General features: G+C 39.1%; 1 protein-coding gene across 16 annotated transcripts in view; it reads right to left on the bottom strand.

Moving 5' to 3' along the window:
• Window positions 1–13627, bottom strand: part of Cask (calcium/calmodulin dependent serine protein kinase) — a 363381-nt gene that overhangs the window by 125667 nt on the left and 224087 nt on the right. The gene's annotated exons all lie outside the window — the stretch shown is intronic.

Here is a 13627-nt window from a genome sequence, read left to right as displayed (position 1 = left end):
GGGATAAAAATTGAAATTCACAGAAGAATTTGAGGGTCAGAGAAAAGTACTAAAATTATTTTAATTATTTTTCCCTGACAATGCTAACAAATACCAACTAAATGAAATTCAGTACTACTGTTTGTATGATTTGAAACAATGAAAACTTTTATTACAATATTAGTAAACATTACAAAAATTTTTTTTGCAGTACTGGGGTTTGAACTCAGGGCCTCACACTTGCTTGGCAAGCACTCTTACCACCTGAGCCACTCCACCAGCCCCACATTACTGGTAAACATTTTGTATCTGTATATGTCTCTATACTAAACACACAGTTTAAATGGCTAAATTATATTATCAATTATTGCTATTAGCTTTAAGAAACATCAAAATACATACAAACCGCTCAGTTCTAGAAGCTACCTCATTATTTATACTAAATGAGATGATCCCTATACAGCCCTGCACAATGGCACTCTTAAAAAATTTTAAGTATGCTAAATTAATTTTTCCTATAACTTTATTTGCAATAAGATTAATTTTGGCAAAGTCAATCCATCTGGCACAAATGTCATTTATGCTTTAAAGTAAACTGAATTCTGAGAATATTTCTAAGATTTTAGAAAAACATGCTACTGACTCACCAAATTTAGAGCTATTTATTACAAATAACCTTTTACTTCTTACTGAACACTGGTATATGTAACTAGTAGACACTGATCCTACTTCCCTCAACCCCAGGTTTAGTTCTAGAAGTATACAGAATAAGGAAATTCACAAGTGTATACCTCACCTTGCAAAAGCCCTTCAGAACATGTTTCTAAATAAAATTTCACATATGCAAAAGCAAACAAGGGCCACCAGAGACCTTAATGCTGAGCACTGCTGGTAGTTCTGGAAAGTATTCTGTGCAAAGCCAGGTTGCATGCTGGTTGAATTTCTATGTTTCTACTAATAGAAAAAGACAAGACTATGAAAGGATTTATTTTCAACTTTAAAAAATGAATTAGTCTGGGTTAGTCTTACTGAGATAAAAGTAGAACTAATGTTATTACAACTACTTGAACCAAAGTCTTACTGAAAGTTATCCACGAGAGAAAAACAATATGAAATAGTTTTTCCTCAAAGGGCATCCTGGACTCTGCAGAAACTTGTTCATGACCTAATGTTGTTTTAGTCATTTGAAGTACAAGCTGAGCATACCTAATCTGCAAATGTGAAATCCATGCTCCAAAATTCTGAAATGTTTTATAGTTTAAGATTTCAGATTTTTATGTTAGGCATGCTAAATTAGTAAGGCCTGTGTAAATATCCTCAAATCAAAAAAATTCTAAAATCTGAAACACTTCTGGTCCTAAGCATTTTAGGTAAGGGATACTTAACCTGACAACAGAAATGGGCTTTACCAGACATAAAAATACAGCTTTTTTTTTTCTTGCCACAGGGCCTTGCACTTGCTAGGCAAGCTCTCTACCATTGAGTCACGTTCCCAACCCTTTTCACTTTTCACTATTTTTCAGATAGGGTCTCATGCTTTTACCTGAGGCTGGCCTCAGTCCTCAGTTCTCCTACCTATGCCTCACATGTAGCTGGGATGACAGGCGGGCAACACACGCTGGGTTTATTTGCTAACTTTTTACCTGGGTTGGCCTTGAGCCATGATCCTCCCAATCTCTGCTTCCCAAGTAGTAAAAATACATTCTTACCCTTCAATAAGGAAAACACTGGAGAGCAGACACAAAGACAGTCTTATCAGAGTGACAGAATACTGTAAGACTGCCTTACTCATGGATTTATTACATGTGGGTTTGACCAAATGTGGTCAAAAAACCAACCAACCAACCAACCAAAAACAGGAGAAAAAACAAAAAAGTTTAATTCCCACACACATTCTACCACTCAGCTGATGCAGAGAAGCTTTCAGTCAGTCCTGTGTCATCATCAGTTGTGTTGAAAACATTGTGTGATATGCTGAGTGTTTTCCTGCTCTTCATTTTGTGAAAATCTGCATCCCAAAAAGCCAGGTAAGTTATGGTAATCCTCCCAAGCCAAAAAGGGAACATAATGTGCTTAATTTTAATTCTAAAATTTTAATAAAGTGAAAATTTTAGATTTGTTGAAAGAAAAGCAGCATGTCTTTAGCAGATGTTGGGTGGCATGATGGGGAAAAATGAATCAAGCATCCACAGTATTTGAGATAAAGAACACGAAATAAGATCTAGTTTTTGGTGAGCAGTATTAATGTGCACATTAGTAATTTCTGTGACAGGAATGTAGCCTGCTCCACGTGGTTTCAAATTATGGGCGCTCAGAGCTACTGTACATACAGTATAAGTAAATCTGAGTAATTTTGGAGCACTGAACTCTATATATCCTAAGCATTTGTGGCTTTTCCTCAGTGGTGGGCTTCTTGGAGTCATATCCACGGGGGTACCAAGGGTTCCACTGTACATCTTTAAGTAGATCCTAAGAGGTCTATGAGAAGAGTATATAACATATAAACGGTTCTGAGAAGGCTGGGGACAGGAATAAGCGAGAGTGAGCCCTAAGGTTCTGTTGTTAGTTAAAGGGAAGCAGGTTAAAGGTGGGGTGAAGTCCCAGGGAACTCCTATACATTCTCCTCCCTGAGATATACTCACAGCAAATAAAGGAAACTTCACAAAAAGCAACAGGCAGGAAGGCCATCCTTGGATTAATAACCAGTACTGTGCCTATTTAAAATAACAAGCCAATTTAGTCTCACCTTGCACCACATTAAAACAATTATAAATAGATTGAAAGGTTAAATATGAATAAAGAGGACAATTAAAAAGATCCTAAAGTATATAGTTACCTAAGTTGACTGTAGATGGGAAAGAATTTTCTATGAATGAAACAACAGAAGGGCTGGTGGAGTGGCTCAAGTGGTAGAGCGCCTGCCTAGCAAGCATGAGGCCCTGAGTTCAAACCCCAGTACAGCCAAAAAAAAACCCAAAACAAACAAATCCTATAGGAGAAAGTCCACAGACTTAACTCAAAAATTTAGATTTCTTGTCAAAAGCCATAAACAAAAATTTAAGCCGAAACATAAAGGAAAAATATTCACAAAAAATATGATATCAGTGGAGGACCTTTTATGACAGGCACCAATAAACACCACAAACTTGTAAAGAAGGTTGTAGTTTTGATTGGAAGAAAGCATTTGAAATTCTGCATATAATCTGAATTACATCAACTTGGATATAATTATATCATGTTGGCTGACACAGTGTCACACAGTTTCATGGCCCAGTTACTGGCTGCTGGAGTGGCTCCACTCAGTGTGACATTGGGACAGACTTGTTGAGCTGGTTGGGAAGTGGTTAACAATGGGCAAGGAGCTTCCTAAAACTTTTGTTTTCCCTTCTTCAAGTTCATATGTAATAGAATGGGTTTGTTTACTCGTGCCTTTCACCGTGCTAGCTGTTTCACCAGCATTATCACCATCTGACCTCACCACACTGTGATGCAGGTAGGAGCTGTATTTGCTTAGGAGGGCTGCGAGGTGTTAAGCTTCTGTTGCACAGACACCGTCTCTGCTAAAGGCCATTTTTCATTTTCCTTCCATTCTACCCAAGCACAATGATAACTGCTAAGATGTCTTTTGTAAATATAAGTTGCCATTAATATGTATTTGGGGCAAAAAACTCTGCTTATTCTTCAAAATTGTGTGATGTCAAAAAACCAATTTGATCAAAGTACATTATATGCATATATGGAAATCACAATGAAACCCCCTTGTACCATTAATATATGCTAAAAAACCCCCCCAAATCCTCAAGACTGGTTTTCTAACTATCACACATTTGTGCATTTTGAAAGCTCTATCTAAAACATGAATGATAATCCAGCACAGATGCATACGGGTAGAATTAAAAAGAGAAATCTAATTAGAACATCTTACCCTAATTAATTTACTTCTAGTCTATGAAATGTATAAAGAACCATCATAAGATGAGCTTTGGAAAAGGTTTCTAATCGCAGTTTGGATATAGGTATGGATGCATAAAATTTCTTTTTGCTTAAATGAACCAAGCAAATTATTTCAGGAGCAACAGTGAACCATTAGTTACAATATGGCTTGGTAATTTCACAAATAATTTTTTTTAAGTAATAAAAAATTTCAAAATATATAAAAAAGGGTTAAAAAAAAACCCCTACAACATAATAGGCAGTTAATCAATCGCCCTTCTTCCAAAATTGAACAGATGTTAACATTTTGGCCTTACTTAAATGTTCTTAGACCCTTCTACTCAATACCAGAGCTTACCTCACAGCACTCCCAAGTCTCACTTCCTGAAGTTAGCATATAGTATTCTGATGTGTATTTTTGTACATTTACAACATATGCATAGCAACATGCACTTTGCTTTAAAGACTTGTGCATGGTGTCTTATTATGATATAGTTTTTTAACTTTTTCCACTCAAATTCTGTTGACCTATGCTGATAACATGGAGGCCTTCCTCATTCATTCTCACCGATGTAGTGTTTCACTGTATGAGTAAACAACAGCCCACTTCTTAACTTCCCCTACCAATGGGCACTTAGGTGGTTTCCACTTTTTCCACTATTAGAAACCATGACCAAGTGGCATTTTCTGGATGCCCTGTGGCCATTCGTGGAGGTTCTCTGTGGTTGACACCTAGAAGTAGGAATGTTTGGTTGGAAGGGTATGCACTTCTTCAGCTTGTCTTAGTCATGACAAATTGCTTTCCAAAGGGATTTTAGTATTTATGCACTCATCTCATCATCAGGCAGAAATGAGCTCCCACCCACATCCTCACTGACACTTGATTTAATCATATGCTAATTTGGGTCAATCTGATAGGTGTGAAATGGTATCTCTTTGTGGTCTGTATTTGCACTTCTCTGATTACTAGTGGAGTGGGGCATCACCTCATCTATGTTCGTTCATGTAGGCTTCTTCTTAGGTGAATGACCTGCACAGATCTACACCTCTCCCTTTCCCCCTTTTCTCCTGAATTCCTTATCTTTAAAAACTGTTGAAGTATTTCTTTGTAGTCTGGACCTTAATCCTTTCTTGTTTGGAAATAACTTCTATTAGAATGTGTTTGTCTTTTAATTGACTGATAGTTTCTTTTGCCAGGCACCATAAGCAAAGAAAAATAATTTTCTAATCAATAAGTCTCGATAAACACTGGTCCTTTAATACACACTCCTTATGGACTAAAGAATTTGTAGATGAAGTGACCTTATATTTGGACACCTTAGCATTTCAGTTATGAGTAATAGAGAAGTGCCAAGTTAGGTGCTCACTGAGAATGTGAAAATATAAATTTTTCTGAGCATTAAACTGCAAAAATCAAATACCTGTGTATAGCTATATAAAGAAGTTTAAAGAGATAGAATGTCTCAGACCAGACCAGATGACCTGGTTAAATGTATTAAAATATCTAAGGAAAGAATTAGCCATTCACTGAGGGGGTGAAGGAAGACCAGGTGGGGAAAAGTGCTAGAAATAGGTGTAAGCCTGTAATCCCAGCTACTCCAGAGGCAGAGATGTGTGTAGGTGTGGAAAGGATTGTAATTTGAGGTGAGCGTAGGTAAAAAGTTAGTGAAACCCTATCTCAACTAACAAGCTGGGTGTGGTGGTGTGCTGTTGTAATCCTAGTTATGAGGGAGGCATAGGTAGGAGAATGGCAGTCGAAGGCCAACCTGGGCAAAATCATAAGACCCTATCAGGAAAATAACTAAAGCAAAAAAAAAAAAAAAAAAAGCATGGCTCAAGTGATAAGAGTTCCTGTCTAGCAAGTGGAAGGCTCTGAGTTTGAACCTCCCAGTACCATAAAGGAAAGTGCTAGAAAATATGTCCACATTGCTCTAACAAACACAGTCTTGGCCAATGGATGTAGATCCCATTGGAAAGGCCATGGCAAGAATCTGTGAGGCTGAATTTTCTCAGCCCAGTAATATTTTATTACATAATAAACCGAGAGGCAGCATAACAGACAGATTAAAGAGTCAGACTACCTGAGTTCAATTTTTGGCACCACCACTTATCTAACTTTGGATCAGTTCTAGTTTCTCTCCTGAGAAAACAGGACTAATAATAGTAGTACCTCACTCAGAGGGTTTGTAGGAGGACTAAATGAGTTAATGCGGGTGCAGGTCAGTGCTAAAGTGCTTGCCTAGGTGCTGGGTTCAAAGCCTAGCATGGAAAAAGAGCTAATAAACACACTCTGCAAACAGGAAACATTCAATGTTGTCCAAATACTCCAATACCAAGGAAAAGGCAGGGGAAATACACGAAATGGAATGGGCAGAAGCGGAGGGGAAACTAGGGAGAAGTAGGGAACTATACGGTGGAAGCCCACCTGCATCCACTAGGCACAGGAAGTAACTCAAGAAGGATCATTGAGCCCTAGCCGTCATTGATAATGTCAGGACAGGAGTGGTAGCAGAGCCACTCCATCTCACACTAGTCGGAACCACACTCAAGAAGGATGTGAGGTCACCTGCGAGATGCCAGAGAAGACAGGTTAGCTCCTTGGCTTTGCTCTGTTCTGTGTGATTGGAGTGGCCGAACTGGTCACCATGCTGCATTATGAAATGGGGACAAGGCACATTTGCTGGAATCCTGGCTCAGGCATAAATTAGGTGGGAATAGTCATCACTATACCATGTCCTAATTTCAAAGTCAACAACAAGCAACAAGTTTCTAGATCAACAGTTCTTCAGGCCTTCCATTAACACTGCTGGCAAAGCTGTCATGCCCAGTTCCTTCACAGATAGTTCCTATCTATGCTTCCTGCCTCTTCTGGTGTCCTGTCAATTACTGAGACTTTCTAGCACCCCCGACCCCCCCTGCTTTTTTTCCTTTTCTGTACTCAGCAGCATTTCTTTCTCTTCCCCAATTCAGTTTTGTCTCTCGGTTATCCTACTTTCTCTTTTAATTGCCTTTCTCACAATTTAGCACTCTCTTGTCGTCTGACCCCCCACCTGTCAGAAGCAGTAATGCTTTAACCTATGTGGAAATTCAGTTTGTACTCAAAAGAGAAATGCTGTTTCCTCTATATTTGAACAAACAACCAGTTCAGCTGGCTGCAAAAGGAACTGACAGGTTTGCATGCATGTTCATATTCAGTTCCCCTTTGTGGCCAGTGAGGCTGAAAAACACAGGAACACACGGGGTCAGCCTTTGTGGGGACAGATTACAGGACTCAAAATATCTGTGGGAAGTATGGAGAGGGGACAGCTAAGTAAGTAAGTTTAAGCCTCGTGGTTCAAAGGCTTGACACTTATGAACCTGAAAATAATGGAAACCTTGAGTAAGGAATATACACCCTAGCATGGCAGGGGGAACGCCACTCCGTTCTTCTAGAATGACCTTCTTTCTCATGCTTTCGGCCTCTAGTATTGGAGATATCAATCTCTTTATCCAGCTCTCTTCTTGGAATAAAGTACTGGAAGCAGCAGAAGCAGACTTTTCTTCTAGCTTACTGAAAAGCTCGATTAATGTTGGAGAAACAGAAGAGAAAGAGAGAGGCTATTTACAGTGGATAAAAACCACAAAGAAAACAGCATGGATTTGTGGCACATTTAATATACCTTTCAATAGGAGGAAGAACCAAAGCAACACCTTACTTCTAAGACCTGAGTGGGACCCAGAGGGAGCCCCTTGGCAAAGAACAATTTCCCTTCCTTTGAAGAATGTTACTCAGGGAACAAGGGACTCTTCGGTACACATACTTTATTAATCCCCAAGGAAAGAGCGACTCATTGCACTTCGAGGAAAAAAAAAAAAGTCTAGTTAGGCTAGGCACCAGAGGCTCACACCTGTAATCCTATTTACTCAGGAGGCAGAGATTAGGAGGATTGCAGTTCAAGGCTAGCCTGAACAAAACTTGAGACATTATCTCAAAAATACCTAACACAAAAAAGGGCTGGTGGAGTGGCTCAAGTGGTAAAGCACCTGCCTAGCAAGTGTGGGGTCCTGAGTTCAAGTCCCAGTACTACAAAATAAATAAATAAAGTCTAGTTAGAACATTAAAGTTGTAACCATATTAAAAGAAATGTGCTAGTGTCTCCAAATTCTCTGCCATTCCTCTCATGTAGAGGTGATGTCTATTTCCTCATTCTGTGACTCTGGGCAGGTATTGGGACTTGCTTTCTTTGACCAATAAAAATGCGGTGGCCATTGTAACATATCTGAGCAAGGCCTTATGAGGGCTTGCAGCTGCTAATTTTGCCTGTTTGGAACCCTGAGACCAACTCATTGTAAGTAAGTCCAGGATGAAAGACCATGCCAGGTGACACTCTAGTTGTGAGTGAAGACATCTTGGACCATCTAGCCTCACTGAGCTGCCATATGACTGACTAAGTTGTGTAAATGACCCCAGGCATGACTTAGAAGAACTGCTCAGCTGAGCCCAGAACAAATTGAGGGTGAATAAGTGATTATGTGTTAAACAACCAAGTCTGGGAGTGGTCTGGTATGTAGCAATAGATAAATGATGCATATAAAATGAAGGGAATGTATAAGATGAATTTCTAGAAAGGTGACAGTGAATCTAGAAATTTTTTTTAACAAAAAAAGACAATGCCTGGAATAATTTTTATTTGCTAGCTCTGTGTGTATGGTTGTTGTTTTGTTGTTGAGAGAGAGAGAGAGAGAGAGAGAGAGAGAGAGAGAGAGAGAGAGAGAAAGAATTTGCAAATCCTTGCAGGGTGGGAAGTAGTGGGACTACCGAAGATTCCGAAGCAAAACATGTTCTCAGAGATAAAGCAAGCATATGTTCCCCCGATGGAGAGAGCTGAACAGTGAGGTAACAGGTAGAGCAGCTTTTAAGAGGAAGAAATCAGCATAGCTGTTGAGATGACAGGAAAAAGGATAGAGGTAGTTTCTCCTATTTTCTTCAAAAGGTAAAATATACTTTACATTACATTTGTTAATTGTTTTCATTACAAGTCTTTTAGTATCGTGTGACTTTTAAAACTGTACCCATCAGCTACTTTTTTTTTAAAAGTTAAAGACAAACTAAAAGATGGCAATGAAAACTTTCACATACAATTTAGTCAGACTTTCTTTTTGCCACCAGGATAATTATGGTTGTGAATATTTTACAAAGATGATGCTTGTGATAATCACCAGTACAAAACAAAGCAAAACAATCCTTCAAGGACATATTCTGCTCAAGGCACACGAGTGGCAGTGAGTTTTCCTCTTAAGCCCAGAAGCCCATTGTCTACATAATTACTTTTATTCTATCATATTTAAGTGATTTTTCAAGCTACTAAAATAAAGAAGTTTACAATTTTATTAGCTCTTCTTTCAAAAAAACCCCAGAATTTTCTTTTCTTTCCCTTTTTTCTCTCCCTATTGCTTTTTCTATGCTTGGTTCAATGGAGTCTTTTAAAAAAAATTGTAATGAGTAAACCCAAACTTTTCTTATTGCTTGAAGTTTACAGCTGAAAACTAGTGTAACAGAGGCAGCTTCTGCGTCAACAGCAAAGGTCTTAACTAGGGCCAGTGATATACTGCCCTCTGCTGGCCAAAGCTTTACCAAGGAAGTGCTGCTACAGACTTGTTCTGTGTTAATTTCAATTTTTCCATGCTGGAGTTTGAACTGAGGGCCTACACCTTGAGTCACTCCACCAGCCCTTTCTTGTGATAGGTTTTTTGAGATAGGGTCTCGCCAACTTTTTGCCTGGGCTGGCTTCAAACCGCAATCCTCCTGATCTTTGCCTCCTGAGTAGCTAGGATTACAGGTGTGAGCCAATAGTGCCCCACTTCTGTGTTAAAATTCAATGCAGGTTTATTTCCGATTTTTTTCCACTAGATTTTTCTGGAGAAATGAAACTTTAGAGAATTTATGATTTCTAGGCTTTAAAACTTTGTAGTTTTATTAAAACAACACATCTTAGGCTATTCTTGTTGGAGGAAGAGGAAGATACAGCAACATGAAGAAATGTATAGTGTTATTTAGGAAATATATAAATTAACAAGACATTTTGCATGATGTGTTGAAATGCCTACATCAAGTTTAACATATCTCCATCCATCAAAACATTACCAAGATACAATCACCAATGAAACCTCTGGTTTACACACCAAAATGCTCGAACCACTGGGTGAAAGAGAAACAATGGATTATGGGGTTTCAAGATATGGTCCTCAGATTACTTTTAGATTACAAAGGGAAAAGGACAACATCAATGGAAAGTTAGTGGAAGTTAGTAAATTTCCAGACTGAAATCTGTAAACAGGAATATAAGTGAAATACGTTTTTGGTCATTGCAGACACTTGGTCACCTAATTCAAAGCAATAAACCAGACTCTGAGTGCTATCATACAGTATAAGAGTCAGTATAATTGGGCGCTGGTGGCTCACGCCTGTAATCCTAGCTACTTGGGAGGCTGAGATCAGGAGGATCACGGTTCAAAGTCAACCTGGGCTAACAGTTTGTGAGACTCCATCTCCAAAATAACCAGAGCAAAATGGACTGGAGGTGTGGCTCAAGTGGTAGAATGCCTGCTTTGCAAGCACAAAGTCCCAAGTTCAAACTCCAGTACCACATAAAAAAAATCAGTATAAATAGCAGCTAAGATTGTGGGCTCTGAAGTCAGACTGCTTGGGATCAAATAGAGGCCTTACTATATACCAGCTGCATCACCATAAGCAAGTTATTTATCCTCTATGGGCTTGTATCGTTCATCTAGAAAATGAAAGTAATAATAACATCTACCTCAGATATCTTAAAAATTCTATGAATTTATATCTGTGGCTATATATGCAGCCTGGTGGCTGTCATTTACTTTTATTATTCATTTTTCTAAACGTGGTTCTCAAGAAAACTTGTAACTTCAATATTTGAAAATGAGAAATTGAATACAGACACTAACAGGTGTAAGAAGGAAGACTTCAGATACCCAATTCTTCCCCCTCTTTCTTTTCCTCCCTCGAATAAAGGCAGGAAATAGCATAGAGCAAGAACTTAATCTTAAGACAATTTTATCTAGAAATGCAAAAGAAGTGATTGGTAGTAAAATGGCCAGGAAACCTTGATCCTGGAAGAGACAGAGGAATGGTGAGAATCCTGGGAACTGAGATATGGTACCTTTTTTAATGACCTTAATCTCATTAAGGTCAATCCCAGTGATTGTTTCCCAGGGTAAAGATGTGTACATACATGTATGTGTGTTTTGTACCTGTGACAATACAATGAACCAAAATATTTTTAAAATCCTATCAAACGCTTCATTTTCAGGTATCTTTACTTTTGGCTTTTCAAAGAACCCATAGAAAATAGTGGTTGGTTTTGAATCATGATTTGAACCAAATTTGGTCAATTCAAAGATGCTGAAATTCAAAGTTTGACTGTCCTTACATATTTTTGCTTTGTCTAATCTGTCACTAAAGTTTCTCTCCTCCCCTGAATTTGCCAATTTTCTCATCTGCTTCCCAGATGCCACCTCGGAGGCGATCCTAATTCTTGTGACTGCCACTGTGGCTGTTACAGTGTTTCTGTTTAGTGCATCCCTATACGATGATGTCTAGCCAGCACACTCCAGCCCATATGAAAAGACACAAGCCAAAGATGAAGGAGTGAAACTGGAATTCTCAGGTCCATTTATGCTTTGTCATTATGCTTTTCTTACAATCCTGAGAACTTTGTGTGATTAGAAATGTCCAAACTTTGGATTATATTCTCTGCCGTTTACAGTAGTTCTTGAGGCAAATGCTCCCACTGCTTGCTGGGAAATTAGCTCTTATGAACAAGTTGAGGTTCTTTTGACATGCCGATGAAGGGTGGGTTGTCCATGGTTATAGCTTCTTGTAGTAGGAGGCGAGGCCTGAGAGCAGTGCAGCTGGAAACAAGGCTGTGGCCAGACACCACATCCTGAAGAGAGCAGGGGGCTCAGTGAACCTTGAACAAACCACAGCTTTGAGTAACAGGGCTGAGCCTCACTCCTAAAGGTAACCACTAGCTTTGGGGTGCACGGAACTGAACAAGGCTTACCACTGCCCCCCTTTGAGAGAAATCATTATCTTTAGAATGTTAATGTTCTAATGTGGACAAAATTAGGCATGTCTTCTCTTCCTGCACACCAGCCTTCCAATGCCCTGAGCTCCTGATTGGTCAGATGGAGCATTTAAAAGACCAGTTGCAGCCAGTTTAGACACTAGCCTGGATAGCCTAAAATAACTTTAGTTGAAACACAAAGGTTCAGGTGTGACAAAACTGTCTTGCATCTTCTGGCTTCTGGCCCTGAGGGAAAATGAAGGGTCCTTATTCTAACTCCAAGAATTTAGGAGTCAGGAAAGCTCTCATGGACTCCTGCAATATACAGGCTACCGTGGGTTGCCAAATTAAAAACCATACGTCTGCCCTTTAGACCACTCTCTCTAAAGCACTCTACAGGGATCCCGTAGATTAAAAAATGCACCTGATACCCACACAAGTATCAAGGAAATCTACCACAAGACAGGACTTGAATTGTAAGAAACTAACACTTCAAGGAGGTAGAGCCTAAGGGTCAGAGCACAAGGTGTAGGCGGTGAGTATTTGGCAAGTGATTAGTACTTAGAGCTATTGGGTAACAGCATTTGGAGTTGGACGAAAGTGGAACTTTGAAGAGGAGGATGGGAAAGATGAATGAGAATGAAAGAAAACTCCTGGTGACCTGAATAGAAGCCCAAAGGGGCCACTTTTTACAGAGAACTTGCAACATACTTTATTATTTTTGAAAGTTCTCCCTGACAATATTTTTGTTAGTATCATATTGTCTGACTTCTTTTCTACCAGTGGCAAAACATTTCCTCATTTCTTAAACTGGACTGGACCCCAGTTTACTTACCAGATATCCTTGTTGACTTGCAAGGCAGAAAGTGTATTTACTAGTAGTGTCACCTTCTACCCACTCCGTAACCTTGGAGCCTCGACTTCTATCGCCACCTTTCAGCTGCTTTCACAAAGCCTTTTAGAACCACTTTGGTTCAATGTGTACCACATGTCACATCCTAATCTAAATTTTGGCTTGCTTATGGAATCTCTTGAATTTCCAAAGACCCTAAATTAGTTCGAGGTTCATACACTACTTCTATGCCCTCCACATGCTACTAGAAACACTGAGAAATATTTGTTGAGTGAATTGCATTATTGATGAAAAATATAGACCACTAAAAATCCAAACAGTGGCCACTCTTGGGAGTTGTCTTTTGAAGAGTAACTTTTGCTTTCCCTCCCTTTGTCTGACATTCTAAATTCTAAAGAAGTGTTACACTTAAATGATGAAGCTATTAACTGCTAAATAAATCTTTCTCTAGGCTTACAGATCATCTTTAGATAACATGAAAACGTGCATGCAGCCCCCTTTGTTCTTTTAATCTGTGCATCAACTAACACAAATCATGCAAACTGCTATTTACATGTTGAACTTTATGTTTTTATAAGTAGTGTTTGTAAGTAGCCCCAAGAGGTCAAGGTCTATTGGGAAGTTCTGGCCAGAGAGGGTAGGGAAAATGGCTTATAAAATCCCTTTCTTGTACCTGAATTCCCCAAGATGGAGCCTTAAAGCCTTTGGCTTCAAAATAAACCTTGGTTTCCTTCTCACCAACTTTTCTTCCTGAGTTTTGGCTTTCCAGTGGTGAGCAGACGGACTT

This window comes from Castor canadensis, chromosome X, assembly GCF_047511655.1.
Source record: "Castor canadensis chromosome X, mCasCan1.hap1v2, whole genome shotgun sequence".
NCBI classification, from domain to species: domain Eukaryota; kingdom Metazoa; phylum Chordata; class Mammalia; order Rodentia; family Castoridae; genus Castor; species Castor canadensis.
Note: the sequence above shows the minus strand (reverse complement) of the source record. Positions and strands in the feature narration are given on the sequence as shown.